At 40.1% G+C, this 13,603-nt stretch overlaps 1 protein-coding gene across 1 annotated transcript in view; it reads left to right on the top strand.

The window, feature by feature from the left end:
- The window catches only part of CPZ (carboxypeptidase Z), a 158,342-nt gene that overhangs the window by 81,977 nt on the left and 62,762 nt on the right, over positions 1-13,603 (top strand). The window lies entirely within an intron of this gene.

The following is a 13,603-nucleotide window of genomic DNA, read 5'->3' on the forward strand; positions in this document are numbered from 1 at the left end:
CATTATAGCCCACCTAGAGTTTACCAAAAGGCACCTGAAGGACTCTTAGACCATGAGAAACAGAATTCTCTAGTCTAATGAAACACAGATTGAACTCTTTGGCCTGAATGGCAGGCGTCATGTCTGGAGGAAACCAGGCACCGCTCATCACCTGGCCAATACCATCCCTACAGTGAAGCATGGTGGTGGCAACATCATGCTGTTGGGAGGTTTTTCAGGGGCAGGAACTGGGAGACTAATCAGGATCGAGGGAAAGATGAATGCAGCAATTTACACAGACATCCTTGATAAAAAAAACCTGTTCCAGAGCACTCTGGACCTCAGACCGGGGCGAAGGTTAATCTTATAACAGGACAATGGCCCTAAGCACACAGCCAAGATAACAAAGGAGTGAATGTCCTCACAGAGTAACAACTCTTTGAATGTCCTTGAGAGGCCCAGCCAGAGCCCTAACTTGAACTTGATTGAACATCTCTGGAGAGATCTTAAAATGGCTGTGCATCGACGCTCCCCATCCAACCTGATGGAGCTTAAGATGTCCTGCAAACAACAATAGGAAAAAACTGCCCAAAAATAGGTGTGCCAAGCTTGTGCCATCATATTAAAAAATAATTGAGGCTGTAATTGGTGACAAAGGTGCTTAAACAAAGTATTTTTTTTTTTGTTTTTTATTTTTAATAAGTTTGCAAAGATTTCAAACTAAATCCTTTACATTGTCATCATGGGGTATGGTTTGTAGAATTTTGGGGAAAATAATTATTTTAATCCATTTTGGAATAAGGCTGTAACATGACAAAATGTGGGAAAAAAGTGAAAGGTTGTGAATACTTTCAGGATGCATTGTATATCATTATGGTGCATGCATCAAATAGAGTCCAGCTTTTTAGATGTGCTGATGAGTGTGTATCAACTTTTTTTTGAGTAGTACTGAGAGCAAAACTTTTTTTTTTTTTTTTTCATTTTGGATTGTATAAATGAGGATTAAAACCACTGACTGTTTTTTTTTTTTTTTTGGCCATCTGTGTCCCATTAGGGAGATTTTACTTTATTTCCTGTGCCATATTAAGAACAGGAATTGTATGGAAATCCCTCCCAAGTAAGGGAAATTTCTGGTGGTCACCAGGGTCACCAGAACTAGTGTCCTCATTGGAAGATTTTACCTCTCTTCCTGTTCTCGTGATCACTCACAATTTGGAATTTTCCTCTACTAATGTGAAGACACCAGCGTGGCTGTGCCTGTGCTTGTGACAGGCACTCAACAAGAGTGCCAACTTTGGCCTCTCTTTCCCACCTCCTACTCAATTCATGAATTCTGGACTATAGCTTCTATCATTGAAAAGTGATCTATGAATGAATGAAAGGTCTGTGTCTTCCATTCATAGATTACATTTTGGTCCATGCCTTGTTAGCCAATGTCCAACAGATTGTGCAGACTCTGCAGAGGTTTGGATGGATCATAAATGTCCAGAAGTCAGGTGCTGGAACCGACCCGCCACTTGAAGTATCTGGACCTGATTCTGAATACAATCCAGCCCAGGGTCTTCCTCTCTTCATCCAGCAAAATCTTGGCCCTCCACTCCCAGGTTCAGACCTTAGAGTCCAGAGGATGCTCTACCATCTGCTTTTGCATTAGGATCTCGGGCCCAAAGGTAGCCTCCTTTGAGGCAGTACAATACACCACGTTTCACTCCAGATGATTGCAAGTCAATGTTTTAGTTGTGTGGGACAAACAGAACTAGTCTCTGGGTCATTCCATTTGCATGCTAGCAGAATGTGGCTTGCCCCAGAATGGTGGATTTCCATCTATCAGGCTGCCCTGGAAACTCTCTTGGTACAGGGGACTTGGTTGCCAGTGGAAACCTCGCTCCCAATCAACAACCTGCAATTACGGGCAATTCAGTTGTCCCACTCATCTAAGAAACCACCTGTCCAGGATTCAGGCTGTGACTTATATCAACCATCAGTGGGGAACAAGAAGTTGTGCAGCTTAAGGAGAAGCAGATATCATTCTAACTTGGGCTGAACTTCCAATTCCAGCCTTGTTTGCAGTGCACATTCCAACCATTGGAAATTAGCAGAACTTTCTCATTCATCAGCGTATGGTTACAGAGGAAGGTTTTCTCTACCCACAGGTGTTTCCAGACCTTTTTCACAAGTGGGGGCACTAGACATGGATCTTCTAGCATCCAGCTTCAACAGCAAGCTGGACATGTTTGTCTATGGGACCAGAGTTCCTCAGCCTTTCACAATGGATGTCCTGGTGACTACATGGGATCAGTTCAACTTAACCTATGCTTTTCCTGCACTAAAGCTTCTTTCCCATCTGCTTTAAAGGCTAGAGAAGGAGGGTGTTCCAATGATCCTCATACTCACCGACCTGACCCAGGAGGATGTAGTACTCATATACCTAGTGGACTCTCTGTTGGACTTACCAGGTTGACCAGATTCTCTGTCACAGGGGCCACACCATCATGTTTCTTGATCACTGGTCTAAAAGGCTTGATTGTTGAAGCCCAAGTTCTAAGGGAAAGGTGTCTCTCAAGTTCAATCATCCCTAAGAAATCAGCTGCTCGCAAATCTACCATCCACCCCAGGAAGTACTCTACTTTATACAAAATGGGGGAGGCCTGTGCATTTGCTAATAGTTCAAGTAAGTAAGGATAGTTCTCTATCCCTACTCCACTGAATAAACATAACCAAGTTTCTCAGGAAAACATTGGAGAAATGTATAAACAATCAAACACATGTACAGTGGGTATAGAAAAGAATCACATGTTGCTTTGCAGCCTGAAATGAAGAGAGACACATTTTTGTTTTATCCAGCTGTATTTATAACATTCAAGTGAAAGATATAACACCAACATGTCAGAAAAAAAACCCAAAAAAATAAAAAACAGAATCACTGAAATGGAAACAGGATCACCTTCTTGTGTCAGCATTTTGTTGAACCCCCTTTGCTTTAATTACAGCCTTTAGTCTGTTGTGATATGTCTCTACTAACTTTGCATATCTAGACTTTGCAATATTTGCCCACTCTTCTTTGCAGGACTTCTCAAGTTCAGTTAAATTTGATGGTGACCGTTTGTGGACTGCAGTCTTCAAGTAATTCCACAGATTTTCAATGGGGTTTAAGTTTGGGCTCTGACTAGGCCATGCATGAACCTGTTTCTCCTTCAACCTCTGTGTGGTCATTTTTGTTGTGTGCTTTGGGTCATTGTCATGTTAGAAGGTAAACCTTCTTCCCATTGACAATGTTCTGGCAGAGGCCAGCAGATTTTATTCAAGATTTTGACGGTATTTTGTCCCATCCATTTTTCCTTCTATACTGGCAATTGCTCCCATCCCTGCTGCAGAGAAACACCCCCATAACAGTATATTACAACATCCATGCTTTACTATAGGAATGGTGTTATTTGGGTGGTGAGCTGTATTGAATTTCTGCCAGACATATAATTTGGTGTTGAGGCGAAACAATTTCATTTTAGTCTCATCTGACCAGAACACCTTTTTCCATGTGGCCTCAAAATCTTCAAGTTGTATTTTGGAAAAGCACAGTCATGACTGCATGTGGCCTTTCTTGAGGAGTGTTTTTTTTTTTCTCGCAACCCTCCCATGCAAGCCACATTGATGGAGAATGTGTATATTGTAGTCACATGCACACAATGACCACTCTGTCATAAATTCCTGCAACTGCTTCAGAGGTGCTGTAGGCCTCTTTGTAGCCTCTCTGACCAGTTTTCTCCTGGCTCTTTCGTCCAGTTTGGAGTGACCTCCTGATCCAGGGAGTCTGTGTTGTACCAAATATTTTCCACTTCCTAATAGTATACTTCACTGTGCTTCTAGGCACTGATAAAGCCTTTGACATTTTTTGTATCCATCTCCTGACTTGTGCTTGTCCACATCTTTATCCCAGAGATATTTTGACAGTGCCATGCCACCTATAATTGATTGTGTGCTTCAGTTGAACTACTAGGGATTGAAATGCTCCAGGAAAGCTCTTTTCATGCTGAGTTATTCACAATGACCACAGCTGATCACATTTAAAAGTCAAATGGCTTTGTGTGCCATTGAGAAGGTAAATAGCTACATCTGATTGAGTTTTCAAGTCATTTTTAGGAGGGGGGTTGTTCCTTTTTCCAACTCAATAATTCTGTTTTTGAATTTTGGCTTATTTTTTTCTGACATGTTGGTGTTACATATTTCACTTGTATGTTATGAATTTTTGTACTGTGTACTGTGAGAGTACTGTAAATATAGCTGGATAAAGAAAAAACTGTGTCTGTCTTTATTTCAGGTTGCAAAGCAACAAAATGAGATTATTTTAAAGGGAGGGGGGGGGGTGGTGATTCATTTCTATACCCACTGTATATGAACCATGTTTATATCCACAGTCTTTTCTTTTTTTTTTTTTATATAGTCACATTTTTTCATACAGTGATATATGTACAGTAGTCAGTCAGCTGCATCACAGGGAGGACCTCAGATATTCTCACAAAAAGGGGGGGTGCAGAGGTAACAGGTGTGTGTCAACTTGTTTCGGCAATGCTGTGCAAATAGTTACTGTAACATATATCGATGTAAAGTAGCGCTCAAATTGGGGGTCTCAAATCAAGAGGAAGTATCAGATGAATTTATTCCTAATATACTTCTATTCACTATATAGTACAATACAGGCAGTCCCCGAGTTACGAACATTCGAGTTACGAACAACTTGTACTTAAGAACAGAGGGAGGAATAGGAAGTGGGAGGAAATCTACCCCTAGGAAGGGAAATTCACTTCTGTAAGAGTTATCATGGGAGAAAGGTGTCTCCACTGAAGGTTTATCACCAATCCTTGTTTCCACAACAGCCAAAATTTTTCAAAATCCAATTGTCACAGGGACAAAAAGTAAGGTGAAACTTTCTGACCCGGGGCACAGACAGTCCGTTTTCTATATCATACATGAGGAATGTATAAACCTATATGAAATATATATATTATTTTTATTATATTTTTATTTTTTTTTTCGGTTGGTACTGATATATCTGTGTATATCATGTAAAATGTTACCAGCCCTGTACCTATGGAATATGTCAATGTGATAGTTTATTTTGTTTCCTAATCGAAAAATATCTTCCTGCCAACACACAGATAAGTGGATCTTCTTTAAGCCCTCTCTGGTCATATTTCATTGCTGATGTTCCTGTGGCAGAATGGTTTCATGGGTTTACTACAACCTGTTCACCATTTCCAAAACCAGAGGGGACATCTGCCCCATCTTGGTTCTCAAAGCTGTGAATGTCTTCCCCACAAACTCTGTCATCACCTCCCCTTATCAGGTAGACTTTCTGGTTTCTGAAGACATCAAGGATGCTTATCTTTGTGCCCCCATCTTTCTAGTGTGCCAGCCATTCCTACTCTTTGCTGTGGAGTCCCAGCACTACCTGGTTTCTCTGTCCCAGGAACCAATTTACGATTCTGCGTAACAGTCACTGGCTTTAACAGCAAGGCTGTTGAAGTCCAGGTTCTCAGGGACAGAGGCATCTCATAATCTATGAAGCCGATATTTCTGAAGGCTGGGAAGTCTACTTTCTGTAATGTCTATCTTGGGATGTGAAAGACATACTTCGCTTGATGTGAGGAAGCTTCTGTTGGATGAACTTCTTGGAGCTGGGTCTTGACCAGGAATATGCTCTCAGCACTATAAAGGGTCAGGGTTCTGCCCTTTCTACCCTGTTTCAGAGAATTTTGGCCATTCATTCCTATATAAAGATCTTTATACAGGGAGTTTCCAGTGTAGCTACCCTGTCCATTCCGCATTGATTTCATGTTACCACTGGAAGCAGTTGATCCTGGAGGACATGCTGGGAAGTGCTGACAGCTCACAGCAGGCTGGAAAAGGCAGTAGATGTGGTCAGGAAAGGAAGTAAATGTCAGAGCACAGTGGTCAGGCAGAGGAGTAGACAGAAACATGGTGGAAGGCAGGCCAGTGTCATACACAGGAGGTAATCGTAAACAGGTCTGTGGAACAAACTGAGGTTAGAGCCAGGAGAGAAGCAAGAGCAAGTCAAGAAGCAAGTTGGGTCAGTAACAGGAAATCCCGAAGAAGCAAGCACACAGGAACACAGGTATCAGGAAACTGAAGACCAGTCAGCAAAGTCTGTGAGCATCTATCCTCCTTATAAAGGACAGAGGGCGCCAAGATCTATCGCATGACAGGTGCAACCATGCTGAATAATGTTAAGCGTGCCAGGTCTTTGAGCCAATCTTCTCCGCAAGAGTCTAAACTAGTGGTCCTGTTCAGCAAAGAATCTATTTTTGTTTACCGAAATGAAAAGTGTTCCGGGCCAGGAATTCCTTGTTGCCTAAGGTTGTTTTTGCCTTTCACATCAACCAGGACATTATTTTTACATCTTTCCTTCTTGTCGGAGTTTATCAAAAAGAAGATTCTCCATTTCTCTGCTTCTTTAAGAAAGACAGATTCTCTTTTTTGTCATTCTGGATACAGCCTGGATCTTAATGCAGTCTATGCATTAAGATAAAAAAAACCTTCTGTTTGTGGCAGCCTCCCCAGCACCTCACAATACTAACCTGAACCCCATCTCTCTCAGCGATGTCCACGAGTGCCTCGGCCACCGGGGACTTTCCCTCCAGATTGGCTGTGACACAACCGCAGCGCCATTGGCTCCCACGGCTGTCAATCAAAGTCAGTTAGCTAATCAGGAGAGAGCGGGTGCAGGGCTGAATGACAGCTCCGTGTCTGAATGGACACACGGAGCTGCAGTTTGGCTCGGGTGCCTCCATAGCAAGCTGTTTGCTGTGGGGGGTACTCAATAGGAGGGAGGGGCTAGGAGTAGCAATGAGGGACTCAAAAAGAGGAGGATCGGACTGCTCTGTGCAAAACCAGTATAACATGTTTGTTATTTAAAAAACAAAAAAAACAAGACTTTACAATCACTTTAAGTTTAATAAGCCCATTAGTGTTTACACAAGAAATACCATCATAAAGCCTCATTTAAAAAAGATATGTGCTGTGGAAACTGTGCCCAAAAACAGCGAGCAGAAGGTAAAGAGCTAATTACTAATATTGTCTATAGGCTCAATGAAATCTGGTGATCTCTTGATTAGTAGGGGAATATTCAAGAAGCAGCTGTAGAGGCAGAGAAAGCACAGATCCTTTTGGTAAATCAAAAGCAGGGATGCTTTATTGCACCAAACACATATTAGTATTTACACAAGGAATGTAAAATAGTTATTTCTTTCATTGGTACAAATATTAAAATACAATATCAAAACAAGGAAAAAAGGAATGTGCTGTTTAAAAGATGAGCTCTGGTATGAGTAACCCCAATTGATACAATCAATATTGTCCCGAAACAACGCAGGTAACAGCAATATAAGGGAATTTCCAAAACAGATTCCTATTTAGAAGACTCCAACGTGTTTCGATTATACTAAAAAATCTTCATCAGTTGGTTATTGCATCTAGAATAGAAGCATATGTTATTATAAAAAATGACAATGTATACTATTTTTCATATTGGTTATGCATTAGATGGCATACCTTACAGAGTGGGAAGATTGAACACCAACCAGAGCAAATTAAAACTAAAAAGTCAGAACTGTTTACCAGATGACATATTCGTGGAGTCAAGGAGGTGGCCCCTTAATGGCTCACAAGGGACCAGGCATGCACACACTTGGGGGACACATAAAGCAAGGCACATCTACAATAAAAGAAGTATAAGTTATCCATGTGTACATACACACAAGGGTTGGTGTATATGAGGCAGTGTAAAATGGTGCAAGCTTACCAAACTTAAGATGGTATGTGAATGAAAGTTCTGGCAGAGTAGTATGACAATGGGAGGTCTGGAAAAATGTTATAGAAAACTATGCAAATGTATCTGTTATATCTGCAAAATAGCCATAAGAATAGTATAGTGTAAAAATCTGAATATACGAGTATATTGGATTGAGAAAACAGTAGGAAGACAACTGTATGGACATAAGGTAAGTGAATAAGTGCACAGTTAGGAATACAATAGGAAGACAACTATATAAACATACAGAAGAAGGTAGGTGAATAAGCAATGAATTCAATCAAGAATAGCTCTACCTGATGAAAAATGGAGTTAATAGCAAACATTTTGCACAGCAGTAAAAGATTTAGAGTTGTAAAGACTAAAGGCTGCTCATGAAGATAGGAATTATATCCAACGCACCTCTAAGGATAACATATGTCATAATTGCAGAAATGTTTTTATAAAAAATGCAGGTATAAGTGTAGGGATAATTAACAGGGCTGGTCCTCAAATATAAAAAGGATTGAATTAAGATAAAAATAGGATTCCTATGTAAATACTCACTAACATTGCCAGTGCTTTCAAAGACAGGCATGTCCAAGCCCCAGGTGCCTGATCCGTGCTTGCCAGGATGGAACCATAGTAGAAAATGAGCTTTTTTATATCTGCCTGCTTTAGGGAGCCACTCCTTAAGGGTCTACCAAAAGGGGCAGTGTAAGGTTATCCAGATGGTCATGATTGTGTGAATTCCTTGCTGGATCTGCCCCAATGTCACTGCACCCATTCCATGGTTCCCCCTCCCCCTCGAGGCATTCCGAAAGGATTTCCCCTGGCATACCTTGCATTGCCCATGCACAAGACGGAACACCATGACATCACGCCCATGCGTGTTGCCGCTGGGTCAGTGGCGCGTGCATGCGCACTAAGCGTCTTTTCAGTTTCAGTTTGCTCTGGTTGGTGTTCAGTCTCCCCACTCTGTAAGGTATGACATCTAATGCATAACCAATATGGAAAATAGTATACATTGTCATATTGTTACTGTGTATTTTTTATAACAACATATGCTTCTAATCTAGATGTCCTAATCACCTTGATGAAGATTTTTTAGTATAATCGCACGCGTTGGGGTCTTACAAGCAGGAATGTCCTTATATTACTGTTACCTGCGTTGTTTCAGGACATTACTGATTGTACCAATTGGGGTTACTGATACCAGAGCTCAAATTTTAAACAGCATCTTCCGTTTTTCCTTGTTTCGATATTGTATTTTAATATTATCAATCTACCAATAAAAGAAATAATTATTACTACTAACTAGTATTACCTAGTAATTCCTTATTGTGTTTGCTGCACTAAAGCCCGTGGGAGTAATTGTTGTTGCATTTAAGTTAACAGGGCGAGAAGCCTTTTCCTATTGAGGCTTATGGGCACCATTTTATCAAAAGCAGGGAGATCCTTGCAGTGCAGGTCCATTGGTGCAGCTTCCTTGCCAAGAATAAGAATAGTAAGTAGCATAATAGTGACATCCCCAAATCTCACTGCAAATCTCGGGAATTTAGCATCCATAAACAGCAGTGCTTTAGATCATTTTTATGCTGCAGATATACAGCTATTAGGCTGTAGGTATATTCACATACCAGGAAGTGCACTGCTATTTTTTTCAAGAGGAATTTAAGACAAAAGTTTACTACTAGGCTACTTTTAAAGCCGGGCATGCACTGTTCGAATATCCTCCTTTCTTATCTGATGAACAGGCAGACATTTGCTTAGTAGTTGCTCTATCGGCCCTCTCCTGCCTAATATCCATCATTTGAAAAATGAGCTGAGCGGAAAATCAGATGCGCCCACTATTGGGGTATTCTGTCAGAATACAGTAGCCCAGGTAGTCCAGCAGGGAGAATCATTCATCTGTGCTGTATAGTTTGAATGGAGGAATCTGTTGGAATCTTAGTGTATGGCCAACTTTAGACACATTTGCCGTATAAAAGGTCAGAGCTTTACTTTTTGACTTGAGTGGTTGCACGTGTCTTCTTTAACAGGATAAAACATTCTCCAGAGCTCTGCCTTATTTGCATAGAACAGACTAGACGTTGCTATTAAGTCAGGGACTTAACTTTTGAGTATACATTTAAGGTATCTAGGGTGAATATAAAGAGAAATCACCAACAAGGTCCATTTTAGTAGGCATATTAAAATGGAATAAATGCGCACAGTACGCATTTAATCCTTTAACCCTTCTGGGTTTGGTTGTTGGCAGCTTACACCTTACAATTAATTTATATTCATTATATATTCCATAGCGCTGGTCATTTCTGTCTAAATGATATTAAAATGGAAAACTTTTAGCAACTCATTACAAGCAGTTAAAGGTTATTTATGTTTTTTTTGGACTGCTTTAAAAATTAAGTTCAATAGAACTAATCTGCTTTTAACACATGCACAGTACAATGTGCAGTATAACAATTTTCCACAAGATGGTACCATTGGCCTGTAAGTTAATTGTGATTGTTCTTCCACAAGATGTCACTCTTTGTAAACCATTTGAGCCTTTTTTGTATAAATAGTAAGCTACACACTCGTTTTTGAATATTATCAGTAACTGCTGCATCTGTTCCCTATTCCTTTTCTGTTGTTAAAGCTGTTTTAAATGAAAATCCTATGTTTAAAAAAATATTAGAGGTTGCAAATTATTGTAACCTGGTTTTAAAAGTTCAAATATTTACTTGATAAGATCAAAATTAATCTGAAAAACATGAAATGCTATTGTAGAAGAATAGTGGCTAAATGATCACATCATTTAGGAGCCCAGCAAGCCCAGAAAAAGTTAATAGGCATTTATACAGCGCCAGGGTATGTTTTCTTCTATTGGCAAGAAAAAGGCCCAAAAAGGCGCCAGCTGTAATATTTTTGACAAATTGTCTGCTTGGCTTCTCTTATTTCCCAAAGGATATATAGAATATACTTTGTGTACTGTTGTTTTTTTTAAATCAGAAAATTAGCTTTATCTTGACGTTGAGAAAATCAACTTTGCATAAAATCTATCTAAAAAAATAATTTTTTTTCATAAAAGTCCTGTAATATACAAGGGACGATTTACACTGTAGCTTCATACTTCTCTAGAGAGCTAATTCTCTCACCGTTACCACTTCATGCTCCCCCTCCCACAACAAAGTCTCATTAATTTGCCTCAATTTTTGTGAGATAAGCATAAATTAAAAATTGAGCAGGGAGGCTGATACCATATCATAATAGCTGCTGGTACCTTTGTGGACTTGGAAATGCAGCTGCAGAAACTTTGCTGGTCTGAACTGAAACTGAAATATTAGTTATAAATGAGCTGTTAAAGCTGAAATCCAGGCACCCTGATTAAAGCAGCAGCAGCAGAGACATCTTGGGTAGTCGGCAGGCCTTTGCTATCCTCTTGTACAATGTAGGACTGTTGGTCCTGCATTTTACTATTTGCAAAAACTAAACACCAGTGAACCAAAAAAAGTGCATTAGGGCGTACCATATGGTCCACTCTTGAAGAGGAAGGACCTTTCCCTAACCCCCTGGGGTCCACCTAGCCAAAAAGCCTGGTGGACCCCTCCCCTCCTGATCAGCCAAAGCTGGTCACCACGTACTATTCTAGGAACTCTCTTGATTAGAGACTCCCTCCAAGCCAGGGGAAGAAGGAACCTAAGGGTCACACATCCTCCCTCTAGGCTTCGGAGTAGCCCTGATGACCCACACTGGGGCACTGGAGTTAAAAAAGACTCAAAAATAAGTGCAGTGATGAACACGTGGAGAAAATAAATAAAAAGTGCCAATGTCTAATACAGAGACAATACTTTAAGACCTGGTAACAAAAATTGGCCAAAGGTCTAGCCCAGGTGTCAATTCTTTGGACCTTTCTGAGCCACATTGGAAGAAGAGGAATTGTCTTGGGCCACACATAAAATACACTAACAATAAGGATAGTTGATGAACAGAAAAATTGGGGCAGATCACAAGTTAATGATCACTGATCTAGCTAATGTACCTATAGCAGTAATATCACTTCGGTTTTTTTTTTGTTATTTTTTTTTTTATATCATAAAAGTAAAGGAGGGAAAAATAAAACTAGTGTGATATTTGACACTGTTTTTATAAACGAACGCATTAATATCTGAATCAATGGATGTAGGAGCAGTTCCCAATGAATTATCATCAGATATTTTGGTTCTAATTTTACCCTTCACGTGCTTAATCCTTGAAAACTGTTGCTCACAAATATAGGTGCTTCCAAAAACTGATGACATGAATAAGGTGTAATAAATAGGAATGGGCTATTTTTCTGTTGGAAGATAAAACTTATAAAAGTCCAGTAAAGCGACGCTGTCAAATTTTTCTTGTGTTCGCTAAGTGTAGATGCATTTTGATATAACAATTCAAAACAACTAACTTTTTAAATAAGTTTACAATTTTGTTTTGGGCCACATTCATAGCCGTGGGCCGCAGATTGGACACCCCTGGCCTAGCCTATGAGGAGAGGTGCAGTGAAAAAGCATTTGGTGTCCAATGTGCTATTTCACACAGTGGGGTCTCAAACCCATATTAGGTGACATCACTCTTTGACCACTGGCTAGAGTGCCTTAGAGAAGAGGCTGTGGGGCCAGGTGCACAGCATGGAGGAAGCCTGCTGGAGTGAGGAATAAACTGGGTGGGGGAGGGCCCACTACAGGGGTGCCTTTTATGTAATTCCGCTTATAAATAATAAAAAAAAATCAGCATTCTGTGCTGCTGATTGGTCTAACACCAGATCCAGGGTCAGGTAAATACATATTCGCCAGCACACCAAGGATCTTGCAAAAGCAGTCCAAAAAACTTTATTCAAGATATGATCACATCAAAAAATAGTGCAACATTTCGGAGCCGCACAGGACCCCTTCGTCAGGCATGTGATCAGGGTCAGGTCTCCTCCCTTCTGCTAACATCATTAGGGTGGCAGAGTATATTTATTTTTTGTATATTCTCCTAACTAATGTAGACCCCTTATAGAAATCATGCACTGCAGCGTGGATTTTTTTATCTTTTATTACAGGTATTTATGTTTCACCAACAATTTACAGAGCTCTTCACATATTGTATATTTGTATCAGTCCTTGCCTTCAAGGAGCGTACAATCTAAGGTCCCATTCTCACATACATATACTGGGACCAATTAACCTACCAGCATGTTTTTGATAGTGAGAGGGAACCTGTGCAAGCACAGCAAACTCAATGTAAATAGTTTCCTGACTGCTTACGTTATGTTCTGATTAGGCATACGTTCTAGCCACTAAGCCATAATGCTGCCAACAAATACATGGATAAAGCTTTCCCTGTAGAAGAGCAAATGCCAAATAGCTGTGACACTGACAGGTCCTAGGAGCCTCTAGCCCTACTTTTTCTAGGAAACCATAAACTTGTTAATGTTTTATTAATGTTTTGCTTTTTTTTTTTTTTTTGCTGACCAGCTTAACTTCAGGCCATTTAGCAGTAAATTTTCAGTTTGGTGAAAACAATCTCTCTGCAACTTGGCAGATTCTCAGATGGCTGTAAAATGACTAATATAACGTAAAACCTAAACCTAAAAAGCAGAAGGACAAAAAGAATTGCAAACAGCTGGTAGGATTTATAATGTGTTTTAAATTCAATACTGTATGTATACCCTAACAATGAACTTCATGTATTTGCTGTCTTTTTGGTCTGTTAAATATAGCATATATAAGCCCAAAAAAGCTGTTGATCGTGTCAGAAATCCAGTGAGCTCATAAGTTGTTGTACACTTGGCAGTATTGTCTCACCAATCTTATC

Source organism: Pelophylax lessonae (assembly GCF_965119305.1).
Source record: "Pelophylax lessonae genome assembly, chromosome: 1".
Classification (NCBI taxonomy): Eukaryota; Metazoa; Chordata; class Amphibia; order Anura; family Ranidae; genus Pelophylax; species Pelophylax lessonae.